This window comes from Tenrec ecaudatus, chromosome 4 (assembly GCF_050624435.1).
Source record: "Tenrec ecaudatus isolate mTenEca1 chromosome 4, mTenEca1.hap1, whole genome shotgun sequence".
NCBI classification, from domain to species: domain Eukaryota; kingdom Metazoa; phylum Chordata; class Mammalia; order Afrosoricida; family Tenrecidae; genus Tenrec; species Tenrec ecaudatus.
Genome location: NC_134533.1, coordinates 143956230 through 143971642, shown reverse-complemented (window position 1 = coordinate 143971642; position 15413 = coordinate 143956230). Strand labels below are relative to the sequence as shown.

Sequence of the window (15413 nt, the reverse complement as noted above, 5' to 3'; positions counted from 1 at the left end):
ACCCACAAAACACCTCAGGACATGGATAGACCTGGAAACCATTATGTCGAGTAAAGTTAGTCAATTACCTAAGGATGAATAGTGAGGAAGTCCACTACCATAAGGATAAACATCAAGTCAAAGCGGACTCCTACTCTCAGGTCATGCAATTTTCTAATTCGATCTCTAAAACAGCAAGGTGAAGAGCCTGCTTAGTGTCCAAGAACCATATGTCACCTCCCTTATATATATGAGGGGGTACCCCCCTCACACAAACCAGAATTTTTTTCAAAGCTATGTATTTACTTCTTTTTTTATTTTTTACAAAACAATCTTATCACCTACAAAGTACTCTCCATTACACTTAATACATTTATCAAATTTGTGATTCCATTCTCAGAAACATTTTTCAAACTTATCTGTTTGGATGGCTGACAGCACCTCCCTCGTTTTTTGTTTCTTCACCTCTTCTATGTCATCAAATCACTGTCCTTTCATGTCTGTCTTCACTCGTGGAAACAAAAAGAAGTTGCATGGAGCTAGGTCAGGTGACGTGGTGCAAGAGAGCCAACTGATTTTTGCCAAAAACTGGTGCACAGAGATGGCTGCATGAGCAGGTTCATTGTCGTGGCAAAACCAGCCCCCCCCCACCATCTGCCATAAATCAGGCCTTTTTTGAATTATTATAAGTCTCCAGCCTTCTACTATTTTTATTATAGGAAATATGTGCAAGACTTCAGTGTTTTCATGTATTCTGCCCTTTTACTTCAAAACAAATACCACTGAACTTTGCAGGAAAAATAAATAAATCTGTCACTATGATTACAGCCTGACAGAGGTGATTATATATCATAAAAAAGTCAAACCAAGCTCATTGCCATCAAGTTGATGTCCACTCATAGTGACTCTGTAGGACAGAGTAGAACTGTCCCTGTGAGTTTCTGAGACTAAATCTATGGGAGTAGAAAGCTCATATTTCTCCCAGAGGAAGTGGCTCATGGTTTTGAACTGCTGGCCTTGTGGATCACAGCCCAACTCATAACCATTACTCCACCAAAGTCCCAGTTTATACCATAAGAGCTTATAATTAAAGCATCAAACAATTTGATTCTTGGAAATTGATGTAATCTCTTTCTGTGATTATAAGTAAATTTTCATTGGGAAAAATGTTGGATGTCAACATTTGGGGGCCCGGGAACTCTATGCCCGTATTCAGTGGAAAAGCTTGAAGAAATCTCTTACGAGATTGCAGATTGTCATCTTTTTCTCACCTTACAACACAGAGTTAATTTGAATTATGCTGCATGAAATAGAAATAAAGTTTTACTATAAAAAATAAAATTGAATTAAAGAAAAGAAAAAAACCCAATTGGTAAGGTTCAATACACATTTTTATAAATGCATCTATGTATCTTCAATAAACAACCTGTGATAATAAAATAAATAAATAAAAATAAAATAAAATGGGGATCTCACAACAATGAGTATGAGAAGAAGCTGTGCTTAAATTGATTGTGGCAATGATTACAACCTCTTCTTAATATGATTGAGCTACTGAATTATATATGTGGAGTTATGCCAATAAAACTCATTTAAAATAAATAAATTCAACCATCAAAGTGGCGTTTGCTCTGACTTCAAAACTAAAAGTTAAATAACCAAAACGTTTTCTCTGAGAAAGATATTGTTAAGAGAGTACAAAGCTAGCTACAGAATGGAAGAAAATATTTATAATAATTTAATCCCATAATAATTACATATACGTATTGAAATCTTTATCTAGCTTAAAACAAAGTAATAAGAAAACAAATAAACCAATGAAGAAAGTTGGGAAAACATTTAAAAAGACTATGGTATTACAATGAAAGGCGCTCTGGTAGGACCCTGGGTTATGTGTTGCGCTGCTAACCGGAAGGTCTGTGGCGTACTCCCACCAGTTGCTCTGTGGAAGAAAGCTGGGGGTTTCGCATCCTGTAAAAGGTAACAGCCTTGGAAACCCACAGGGGCAGTTAGGTATACTTTCTCCTCTAGGATCACTGTGAATCGGAATTGACTGGGAAGCAACGAGTTTGGTTTAGTTTGACGGCATTAAAATAATTAAAATAACCATTGGCGTTAAAATTTCATGGTGGGGGCAACAATTAGGAAAATTTATCTGAAAATGTTTCTTTAGGGTTCAGTAATGAACGAAAGTTGATAAGCACAGCTCTAGAGAAATAAAATGGCCCCAAACTGGAGGGAAAAAACACCAAATGTCCTTCAATGGGTGAATGGATCAATTATGTTGCATTGTACAATGGAATAACTATTTGGCAATAAAAAGAAACTAACTACTAGCTACATGTGACAACTTGGATGCCTCTCAAAGACATGGTGCTAAAGGGAGAAAAGCCAGGCTCAGGTTTCATACCGTCTGAGTCTATTTATTTGACATTCTCCAGAAGTTAAAGCTATCACGATTGAAAACAAACCAGTGGTGCCCCCTGATGGGCATGGATGAAGGGCATGAATATAAGGAGCTGGATAAGGAGGTGATTTGGGGTAATGGACTTGCTCTGATACCAATTGTGATAACTCACTGCCCACTAAGCGCAGAACTGCCCTGATGAGTTTCCAAAGCTGTCGAAAGCTTGTGCTTCTCCAAGGAGTGGCTGCTGGTTTGAGTCGCCAACTTTGCAGGGAGCCGCTCAACAAGTCACCACTAGTGGTTCACAAATCCATATACATGTTAAAATCACAGGGTCACACACAAAGTACAGCCAATTTACTGTAACATCATTTAAAAACGAAGACTATAACTTTGCCTCAGTGCCTTCTCCACTATTTGTTTTTCACTTGGTTCTTTGGTCCAGTTTCTGATAAGGCTGAAGTTCAGCTCATTAAGAAACTACTTTAAAAATGGAAATCATTGATACCTTACATCTTATTTCCCAGGAAACTGATGCTGAGATGGCATTTAGTGTGCAGGATATTTATTAGAAAGCACAGTTGGGACCAAGTCCTGCCGAAGGGAGGGGAGGAAGCATTATTGGGCAGAAGTGAAAACGGAACTATGAGGCAGGCCATGCAGCATCCTCAGCGGCCCAGCCCTCAAAGGAACTTCTTGAGTGAGAATGACCCTTCAGAGTTGTCCCAAACGGCCTCCCGATCGCCCCCACACCGCATCTCCTATTCCTCTTAGTCACTGGTGGCACTGAGAGGTGAATGTTGGACTGCAGGCTGCAGGGCCAGCGATTCAATCCGACTAGCTGCTATGTGGGAGAAAGATGAGGCTATCTGCCACTATGAAGATTTACAGTCTCCCAAATCCCATAGGATCATGATGAGCTGGAATCAACGGAATGGCATTGGGTTTTTTGTTGTTGTTCTTGTTGTTTGTTTATCATTCAACTGCATATAGCCAGCCCTGACAGACTGTGACCTTGCACAAGGCTACTCCCCATAGATGAGGCAAGCCCTGAAGGGGCCGAAGCCTGCCGTCTCTGTCAGCAGCACACCTGGTATCTGGTATCTGGTATCTGGGCAGCAGCCCTGCATCGAGGGGGCTCTGAGTGATGTGTCATCTTGTCCAAGACATGCATGAAGAAGAAAACCCCCAGAGCTGGATGATCCAGCTGTCCAGGAGGAGGACTTGGCCTTGGCCATTATATTTATGAAAAACAAAAACATGGTTGGAGAACCCTAACTTAGAATTTCTAAGTTCTATTTTAATTTCTATTTCTTTACTACTTAGTCCCATAAAGATATTGCTAACATTTGGAGAGATATCTAAAAAATGACATTTCCACGCTTTAGGATAAGGATGAGACAGGAAAATGGATCTCATGCAGTCAGCTGGACAATAGCTTGAAAATTTACACTTGCTTCCAATTTAAATTTCGTAATTTTTCTTAAACTGCAGTTTTCTCTTTCACTCTTGATTCTGTCTATCCCTGTTCAGTTCCAGAAATTCATTGAAGGTTACGTCTTTACTCTTCTTGACAGCATCAAAGGAGCAGCAAGGCGTGTGTTTCATATTCCTCAGGGCCTCAGCCTGCCGGCTCCGCAGAACAGAAGAAATACAGAGCCAACAGGGGCTCAGACAGAGCACTGCTTGCACACTGCAGCTGCGGTCTCTGGGGAAGGACCGGCCTCTGCCTGCATGTGGCCAGGGCCGGAGCTGCCAGGTGGGCTTGGAAGCTGACCCTCATTCTAGCCCATTTCTACTTCAAGAGAACCAGCTGGATTTCTCCGAGACGCCAGGGAGTGGCAGAGGCGATCTCCAGGACTAAGGGAAGTCTCCAAGGCCGTCCTGGTGTGGAACTGCTCTGCAAATCAGAGGCACTCTCTCACTCTCTTATCGGAAGTAAGCGGATTGTACTTCTATGACTACAGGCTTTCTCCCCAGTTGGGCTTAATTCATGTGTGCTGAGGGGAACTGAACACACTGGGGTGGAGGAGACACTGGGATGCAAAACAGAGAACCGGGGACTTCGAAGACCTGAGCTTGGCTCAGTTCTTCCAGCTGGGTGACCTTGGGCATGTCACCTAATTTTTCCAATTCTCAAATGAAAAATGGAGATAATATAATGTTTTATAACACGCACTTCAAGACTTATTATGAGGACTGAGTGAGATAATTTATGTAAATTGCCTATCAAACACCTGATAGTCTTCCTACTAACTATCCATGAAGAAATAATTAAATAAGATGATTTGTCTGAAAAGAGATTTGTGAAATACAGAACTCTTTATCAATTTTAGTTGTGAAAAGAGTCACGCATTAGAAACAGACATTCTACACTCACTCTCTCCTCACTCACTCACTCACTCTCTACTCACTCACTCACTCACTCACTCACTCTCTACTCACTCACTCACTCTCACTCTCTCACTCACTCACTCTCTACTCACTCACTGACTGTCTCCTCACTAACTCACTCACTCTCTACTCACTAACTCACAGAAAAAAAGAGAAAAAAAATAAAATTAGAAACAGACATTCTAGAGGTAAATGTTTGAAATACAAGCTAATGTTTACCATGTCCTCTTGCTCACCTCTCCTTTTCCCTCAATATATTCGTTCGACTTCTACCCTTATCAATCCATGGAAACTGTTCTTACTAGTTAACAATGGTGTCCTCATTCCAAAACCAAATAAATCATAGGCTTTGGGGGAGTGTGGGGGGGGGTCCTGGGGGTGTGTGCAGAGCATGGGGGTGGCGAGGGGTGGGGAAGGGCCCTCAAGGGAAGTTGCTATCAATTCAAAAGGTAGAGGATTATAAAATGTACCAGGAATTAGAACTGACAAAGGTAGAAAGAAGGTTTTCTTCTAAGCTACATAATTCAGCCCTTTTATAATTAAGCTCTCCCAGCCTTGTGAGGAGTGTGCCTGACACTTGAAGAATGGTGTTTTCAGAGTGGTCCCAAAAAGGAGAAAAATCCGTGTGCCCACTGGAAATCTACAATAGCTCGGATATTGTAACGCTTGACACACAGAGCTGTGCCCACCACACACAGGCCCAAATCAACAGAGGGGCCGGCCCATGGAATTGTAGTAATTACATGGACAGTGCACTGCCTGGGAATTTTCACTGCAGACAGTGAGCTATAGTCCTAACGATTCTGCAAAACAAATATTCCAAGTTTGGTCGCTTATAAGAATCTTCATTTTTCCTTGCTTGTGTGTCGGAGGTTTGGCTGACATAAGCTGGTGGCTCTGTTTTAAGGCATGCGTTCAGCTGGGCTTGGTTTCTAACTGAGAGCTGGACCCAGGTTGGCTTCAGACATGCTCATTTCAGAGCCCAGTCTGTCAGGCCACTCGTTCCCGAGGCAGTTTTCTTTACAGCCTTGGGGGGGGGAAACGGGCAAGGAGGAAAATTGAACCACATAAGTGTATCTCAAGCCTTTGTTTGTATCATTTTTGCTAATGTCCAATTATTTAAAGGAAGTTACCTGGCTGAATCCACAGTGCAGGACAGACCGGGCCTCTAAAGAGAGGCCTCACAGAGTCACATGACAAAGGGTATTTACACAAGCAGGGGTGAAGAATAGGGCCAACGATTTAATCTCCCATACTATCCAAATGTGCCATGCTTCACCTTCGCCCTTGCTCAAGACAAGCTTTCATTTGCATGGGCCACATAGGCATAATCGGCATTTATCCTATATTATAGACAGAACAGATAGTAGAACAGAATCCACACCTGGATTCGCTTATGGGTAGGGTACATAATCTTAAGAGATCAATGGGTAATGTCTCAAGGACCTGAGAGGAGGAAACGAGGCCCTGCTGACCACACAGGAATGAAACTAGGAAGTCAGGACCAGAGGCGACGTCTCCAGTACTCTCAGGAGGTTGAGTATGGGGCCTCTGCTTCTCTAGCTGCGTTATCCTGTTTCTTTGTGAGAACCAGCTTCTTTCTTTCTTTTTCGTTTGAGGTGAGCTTGTTTGTCACTGATGACTCCAAGTCCATTTCAATTTTACTCCCCCCCTTCCCCAACACACTTTTTTTTAAGCTACTCAAGCCAATATTTAGGTTTGAGGGATACGGAATCTGGAGGGACTAAAAGCAATTTTAAAAACATAAACATACTATATATATTTATACAGCCCATCTCAAGAAACGAAATCAACAACTAATATTCTGTTAAACTCTCGATTTTGCCCCTGGCCCTCCCCCCTCCCCCTCCCCTCTCCCAGTTCCAGCCCCGTCTCTGACCTCCTCCTCCAAGAGAGTGTTGAGACTCAGGCTCTTCAGCTTTGCCGAGTCGCCTCTTCTTCCATTGTTTTAGTTTCTCAGTGACTGTGGCATTGACTTGTCCCTGTGTCGATTTAAACCCACGCAATCCAGCGTTTTAGTTCACTGCCAACAGAGGCTGCTGCACCTTGCAGCTCAGCTTGTCCAGAGAGAATTTGGTTACATCTGAACTAATTTCCATTAGCTCTAGTCATCTGTGGCCTTGGGGTGTTGGATCACATGGTACAAGAAGAGAATAGGACCTTTGAAAGAAGATAAAAAGTTTCCAGAAGTAAATGTTGGCTTGGTGATAAACACGGCATTTCTATTTCACAGTTCCAGGAGAAGGAGTTGGGGTGGGGGGGTACTGCGTAGCGGTCACGGGCTGAGCTGCCATCTGCAAGGTCACCAGCCACTCAGTGGGAGAAAGACTGGGCTTTCGACTCCCTTTAGCCTTCCAGTCTCTGGAACTGTAGGGCCGCAGAGTGGACATCGACTAGATGGCAGTGAGATTTTGTGTATGGATGCATGTCACCGGGAAATAGTCCACAACTGATTTCCCAAATCATAAGGACACAGCCATAAGACCACTTCTACAGTTTTGGATCCTATTTCTCTGACTTCCAGACATCTGTGATGCTTCTTTTTCAGCTCTTTTTAAATGCTGGCGTCCTGAGCTCATCAGCTTGCTCACTTTTCGTGCTTGGATATCACCTGCAGCCAAGATACCTGTGTGCAGTTAGATTCCAGGACTCAAACATGCCCTTGCACTATATCTCGATGCATTTCTCAACTCTTGTTCCCTCTCTGGGGGCTCTTTCCAACAGGAGCACCAGATGCTGCAGGCACCGAAGCTGTTTTCCCTGAGGATTTCAACAGAAGTTCTAAAATTGAATTTCACTGCCCGAGAGTAGTGTGGTTGGGGTGGCATGCTGTAGTCCTAAATATCAGCTAGTGCCGCCCTCCTCCTCATCCTCACAGTTGTCCCCAGGCAGTGCCTAGCAGCGTAAACTGAGATCTTGCCAAAGCCTTGCTCTGGGAGGATGTAAGCCTCCTTTCCCAGGGAGGCCTGGGAAATTACCCTGCTTCCATCTCCAGACCAATGGCCAACAGATAAAAGTTACAAAAGGCCAGTCCTCTAACCGCAAGACAAAGACAACTGTGTCCTGCAATTTGTGCTCCAGAGGCAAGCGTCCCCCTCCACATACAAAATCAGTCCAAGTCTGGACTTTAAGAGACAGTAGGTCTTTGCTTGCCTCCTTCCCTTTCTCAGCTTTGTTTTCCCCACTCCCTTCCAAGTTTCTCCTGAGCATACTCCTTCTTCTCCTTACACTGGATACTTCCCGTAGGCTCTCCTTCTAGAGACACATGTGCACTTCACCACCAGTTACTGAAGGAGAGATCAAGGAGAAAGACCAGGCTGACCGACAGGCCAGAGGGCATGGCTACCCCCACCACATACACCTGAACTCTAGAATACGTTTCATCGAGGCCTAGTACAGGTCACTGGGGAGCACTACCAGTTTGTCCTAGGCTACTGCTGTTGAAAGCTGGGGATTTGCTTCTACCCCGCAGGGCTATGAAGGGAAGCCTGTGAAGACTGGTGTTGTTTGAGGCCGAGAGCTTGCCTGTGAACCACATACTGCCTCCACGTGTGCATCTTACCAAGGACTTCGATGGAGGAAGCTTCACCTCCGCTGGCGTCAGTTTCTCAAGATGGATAGAGAAGGAGAGGACCATTCAGTTGCTGCCATACAACATTGTGCTACGGTCACCCCAAAGCAGCAGACACCCCTACAAGAGTGATAAAATTTAACTGAAATTCAAGTCAGGATGGGTGGGGGTTGGATGGGTGGGTGGGGGTGATGGACATGGGGTGTGGGGCAGGGGCATGTATGTCTCATAAACGATTACATTTTTTTTCAAAACCATTTTATTGGGAGTGAATACAGCTATCATCTCATTTTATAGTTCAGTCACATCAAGAAGGGTTGTACAGTTGCTACCACAATCAATTACAAAACATTCTCTTCCTTCTTGAACTCCTTGATAACTGTTCCCCTTTACTCTGCTCCCCTCCCCACCAGGAACTCTTATTCGACTTATTGTCTCTATAAGTTCATCAATCTTGGGTTTCATTTACTGAAAACCAGAAAATCATAACAAAAATTTGAACTGGTTACCCCAATGACAAAATACATCTGAGATGAACCCCACTATGAAACAAATACTAAAAATGAGAAGAAAAAAAACCCACAGAAAATTGAAAACCAGATCATCCCCAACGTGCATCAACGTGCAGGGAGGAGAATCACTGTTCAAGTCAGGTTTATAATTTTTATCTCTTTTTTAAAAAACATTTTATTAGGGGCTCATACAACTCTTATCACAATCCATACATATACATACATCAATTGTATAAAGCACATCCATACATTCCCTGTCCCAATCATTCTCAAAGCATTTGCTCTCCACTTAAGCCCTTTGCATCAGGTCCTCTTTTTTTCCCCCTCCCTCCCCTCTCCCCCGTCCCTCATGTGCCCTTGGTAATTAATGCATTGTTATTTTGTCATATCTTGCCCTATCTGGAGTCTCCCTTCCCCCCCTTCTCTGCCGTTCATCTCCCTGGGAGGAGGTCACATGTGGATCCATGTAATCAGTTCCCCCTTTCCAACCCACTCACCCTACACTCTCCCAGCATCTCCCCTCACACCCTTGGTCCTGAAGGTATCATCCACCTTGGATTCCCTGTGCCTCCAGCTCCCATATGCACCAGTGTACATCCTCTGCCCTATCCAGCCCTGCAAGGTAGAATTTGGATCATGGTAGTTGGGGGGAGGAAGCATCCAGGATCTGGGGAAAAGCTGTGTTCTTCATCGGTACTACCTTGCACCCTGACTGACCCATCTCCTCTCCTAAACCCCTCTATGAGGGGATCTCCATTGGCCGACACTTGGGCCTTGGGTCTCCACTCTGCACTTCCCCCTTCATTCAATATGGTGTGTGTGTGTATATATATATATATATATATATATATATACACACACACATATACATATATATATATTTTGGCATGATGCCTTATACCTGGTCCCTTTGGAACCTCGTGATCACACTGGCTGGTGTGCTTCTTCCATGTGGGCTTTTTTGCTTCTGAGCTAGATGGCCGCTTGTTCACCTTCTGGGCACCATCAGTTTTCTTCGTCACATTTGCTTATGCACCCACTTGTCTTCAGCGATCGTATCATGGAAGTATGCAGCCAATGATATGATTTTTTGTTCTTTGATGACTGATAACTGATCCCTTCGGGACCACTCAATCACACAGGCTGATGTGTTTTTCCATGTGGACTTTGTTGCTTCTGAGCTAGATGGCCGCTTGTTTATCTTCAAGCATTTAAGACCCCAGTCACTATCTCTTTTGATAGCCGGGCACCATCAGCTTTCTTCACCACATTTACTTCTTCACCTACTTTGGCTCCAGCAGTTGTGTCGGGAGGGTGAGCATCATAGAGTTCCAATTTAATAAAGGAAAGTATTCATGCATTGAGGGAGTATTTGAGTAGAGGCCCAAGGTCAATTTTTAGCTCTTATAGTGATCTTTCCAATGCACTTCTATAGTCATCTTCCATCCCTCTAATGTGGATAGAGGAAAATCACCGAAGGCTTATTTTCTGTGTAGATCTCATAAATGTATCTTGGGCTCTCACTGTCATCCATGTCCTTCTGAAGATCAGATTCTCACAAAACTTAGGCTCTGATACTCTTCCCTCTCTTGGCTTCTGATTGCATGATTTACAATCCTTCGGTGACTGCTGTTGGTGTGCTTCTTCCATGTGGACTTAGTTGACATCTCACTTAGATGACTGCTTGTTTAGAAGCAGGCCTTTAAGACCCCAGATGATATTTTATCTGATAGAAATTAGACGGTGCCAGGCTATCAGATAAAATATTACATGAAAAGATTAAGGAAAAAATGGAGTGAGTTCGTATGTTTTCCCAAGGAAAATTGGGGTCACAGGTTGGAGGTATTGTGACTGGAAGAAAGGGAGTTGAATGCAAGATTTAAATGCACTGAGCACTGACACACTCACTGTTGGGGAGTCGGTTCAGAAGAGTAGAACTGCCCCTATGGGTTTCTGAGGATGTAGAGTTTTATGGATGCAGAAAGGGTTATCTTTTTCCTTCTGAGCTACTGGTGGTTTTGAACTACTAACCCTGTGATCAGCAGCCCTACTTGTAATGCACTTTTACATCAGGGCTCTATGCTATGTATTAGAATGAGAATAAAACAAATAGAAACAACCTAAAAACAAAACTTTTGCCCCTCTGCCAAAGGCCACCTTTCTCTCAATGACTAGATGTACCAAACATTTGTGACACTCAGCAGTGCTTATTAAAACACTATTGCAGGAAACTGTGTCTTTAGCGTCCTTGCCATCTCATGAGTAATAGAATTACTTTGATTAAATAATGAGAATCTGCTTTCCTATTTGTTATAAAAATTGCAGGCAGCAGTAAGTAGAATTCTTGCTGAGTCATTCAACCTCACTGAAAACAAGCTTTCACTTTGCATTGAATTTTAATGTGATGATTCTTCAACATACTTCCTCCCCTCCCCACCTTCTTCAGAGAACCCAGTGCCTTGTAGTGGCAGCTAGTGAGTAATTTCTCTGTGGCTGGAGTGACATCATCCTCCCCCCAAAAGTCAGGCACGCTCTGCTGCAGTGCTTCCAGGAACCTCATGCACTTCCTCGTTCTCTGGTGCAAGGGGTGATATGTGAGAGACTGTAGCAAAGCCAGGGGGTGTCGGAAAGGATAACCCATTTGTCTTTTAAATGTATTAGTTGTACCACGCCTGCTAGTACAATTCCAGCCCCAAACAAAGCACTGCCATGAGCGAGAAATGAGATTTCTACGAAGTCTTCTGAAATGATGAGAATGTTGGAGGCCAATCAATAATCTTATTCCAGGTAAATGTGTGTTTAATAAGATCATTATGATTTGGGTGGGAACTAAAATCACCAGAAGGCAGTTTCAGTAGTGCAAAGTGAGACTTCTTAATAAAGAAACGTATTGAAAACACCGCTTGGAGTAAGACATGATCACTTCAGAATGGCTGTGTGAAGTAAAATGGGATCTGTCCTTTGACCAGAACAAGACTCCCAGAAACACTGTGCCCAGTGCTCCCTTGAACAACCTCTATAGCTGTCACCAGATTGCAGGTCAAAATTATTCTCCTAGAACCCAGATTTCTAGGCTCATGTGTGGAAGGAAATGCGAGCCCCCCATAATCGTGGATTTGATAGGTGCAATTGTATGGTTGATTATATATATATCAAAGGAAGTCATAGAGAGCATGAGAGATAGAAGAGAGATTGAAATAATGGAGTCAGACACATTTCACGATAGCATGCTCCCCTCAGCCCCGCTTGGTGGTCCCTGTGGAGAGATGGGGAGGGGAAGGAGGACAAGGGAACAGGGAAGAGGAAACCGAGCAGAGGCCAAGAGAGGAGCCCGAGAGAGCTCTTTATTGCTCACCAGGCCTATATACCTTTGTGGGGAGTGCAAGCCCACTGATTACAGGTAAAGACGTACGTCACAGGAAGGGGTTGCACTATAGGTTACACAGCAATGAAAGGGAGACTGTCTAGGGACATACACGCAATAGGAAGAGGAGGGATTGGGGGTACATATGTGACAAGATGGGCGGATCCTAGATTCAGGATGGCAGCCTAACTTTGGATGTCACTGAGGTTTGACCTGTTCTCTGGATCTCCATAGAAATCATTATCAGTAGGGTGTAAAGGCCGCCTACAGGGACCAGACTATTGGTCGAAAGCCTTTAGGGAGATGTTGCCCATTGTCCTTAACATCAGGGAGCAGGCCCTACCTCTGGTGGACCCAGACAGTAGTCTGGCAAATGACTGCCTTCAGGGAGGAGGTCTCTAAGCATCTGACCTCCCACCATAAGCTGGCAAAAAGCCTCTAATGTTTGGCATGTCTTTGGGGGAGACAAAGCTGGGGAAACATCTCTTTATAATCCCACACTCATTGAATTGGGGGGATCCACCCACCCTTAGGTGTCCTTTTGAATCTTAAAGAACTGGTTCCTTGGAGTCACTTTCAGGCCAAACAATAACATAACAAGCAACTTAGTAGTGCTGGTTTGGCCTGAGGAATTGGGGTTGTAAAGGAAAATTATCCGTATACAACCAGCTCTGAGAAGCAGGAACTCTAGGGTCTGACTGGGTTATATGGTCTGTTATTGGTGATTTTGTTTTGGAAACAAGGGTCCCTGAAACCTTGCTTGCACATTGATGTCTCTCTTGAGAAATTAATATTTATAACCTGTATAACCCCCTTTGCTCTCCCCTCTGCTGAGTGTCTTCCTGATAAGGATTGATACTGTTCGATTCATGTTAGCTTTGCTCCAGTAAATATATTCTGTTACATTCACTTTGGTATTTTCTGGGCAACTAGGTTTGTAACAAACCTGGGTCATAACATGTCATCTTAATGTTTGGATTCTACTACTCCATATAATTTGGTCTGCAGCTATCAATTAGCTACGACTTGCCATTCAGTCATCAGGTTCATGGCAACCCTATGCTTTGCAGAGTAGAACTGTGCTCCATAGCATTGTCAAGGCTGTGACTTTTCAGACCCAGATCGCCAGGCCCTTCTTCCTAAATGCTTCTGCCTGTCTACGAACCACCGACTTTTCGGTGAGTAATCAAGTGCTTACCTCTTTGTAGCACCCAGGCCCTCTGCTCACTGCTGCTTTTGCTGTCGAGTTGGATTTGGCTCCTGGTGACACTATGTACAGCAGAAGACGACACTGCCCAGTCTTGTGCCATCCTCCCAATTGCTCCAGTTGAGCCCCTGTTGCAGTCAATGTGGCAATCCATCTCGTCGAAGGTGTTCCTGTTTTTGCCCCTCCACTTTACCAACAGGGCGTCCTTCTCCAGGGACTAGTCTTTACGGACAACATGTTCAAGCATGTCTCCAAAGTAAGACATACTTGCCTCCTTGACTCTAAGGAGCATTCTGGCTGTACAATCTGTTTGTTCTTTTGACAATCTGTGGTACTTTTAATACTCTTTGCCAGCACAATAATTCAAATATATAGATTCTTCTTTGGTCTTCCTTATTCATTGTCCAACTCCACATGCATATGAGGCAATTGAAAATCCCATGGCTGGGTCAGTGCACCTTAGTCCTCAAGGTGACATCAGCAGATTTACCCAATGCAATACATCATTTGATCTCATGACTCATGCTTCCATGAGCCTTGACTTTGGAACCAAGCAAGATGAAATCCTCGACAACTTCAGTCTTTCGGACAACTCCACTCTCTGCTTGCAGTACTGAATTATGACTTTTGTGGACCTGGACACTTTTGCCTTTCTCTACTAAAAAGATTTTGAAACATTTTATGACTATATTGGTTGGGTTTCTTTTATGAATTTATGATTACATGACTTATTTTAAAAGAAATTAAAATGTGAGTATTTCTGTGAGTCTTTAAAAGTATTACAGGCCCGGGACACTTTTCTTGCTTTGCATAGTGGATAAATGTCTAAAAAAATTAAAAGGCAAAAGGAACAAAAGTGAAATGCATTCCAACTCACTTTATAGCTATAAATACACACAATGACATTCAAATTTGCCTGTCATTTCTATATGGAAGATATTAATCCAAGAAAGCAGAGTAAATGTCACACAGGAGGTAGAACCAGGCAGCTAAGCTCAAACCCTATCTTCGGCTTTCATTAACTGTGTAGCAAAATGTGGAGCTCAAATAGGTCCAGTGACGTAGTCTGAGGGGCCACTGCCAGCTCGCTCAGAAGTAACACCAACTCTAAGCCAAGAGGCCTAGGGGTGGGGGGAGCGGGGGGCTTCCAATAAGACCCAGGGTCCCCAAGGGTCCCAAAAGAAGAATTCAGAGGTCAGTATTATGAGTCAGAGCCACAAACTAGAGAAAGGCACATATGCATGTGTAAGCAAACAGGAGACTGAAGAGAGGGGAGCAAGTGCCAGTCAAGTCCACTGAGTGCTGCTTTGCAAGGGGCTGGTTTGCATCGCTTTGTTCTGGCAGAAAATGCCACCTGTTGTCTGAGACTCTGTCCCTTGAGCATTTCCTCTTTCCAATCTTCAATTTCTCCAGCTGGACAATTAGTTGTTGAACCAGGCATTGGACGGCGATGGTTTTTTGGGTCTTTAAAAAATATTTGTTTCCAGCTTCTTAATAGCCACACTTGTGTGCTGTAGCTCTAGACAGCTGAAATTCAGAGCTGAATGCCAGGGCTCAGGGAAGAGGTTGCAAATTAGTCGGAGGGCCAAACCTATCCCACAGGCAAGCTTTAGTTTTGCGCTGCCTACTCACTATTTTAAACCTTTGGATGAATCGCTAAACCCATCTGCTCCCGTAGAGAAGACTGCAACTATTGGTCACCCTGCAGGACAGAGGAGAACCACCCCACAGGGGGTTCAGGGTTTTAAATCTTTAAGGAAGCCGACTACCACATATTTCTTCCATAATGTTAAACTACAAACAAGCCAGAAATCTTTTGGCTAGCAGCCAGATGCTTTAGCCCTGTTCTACCAGCAGGGCACCACGGATTACATGTTGAGACTAAGAGTGACTCTGTGTACCACAGAACAAACCCCACCTGGCCCTGTGCCTTCTTCACACTTGTTGCTAGGTTTGAG

General features: G+C 43.8%; 1 pseudogene; it reads right to left on the bottom strand.

Moving 5' to 3' along the window:
* The window catches only part of LOC142446066 (transcription factor Spi-C pseudogene), a 42557-nt pseudogene extending 28948 nt beyond the window's left edge, over positions 1–13609 (bottom strand).
* Between the last annotated feature and the right edge of the window lie 1804 nt (positions 13610–15413).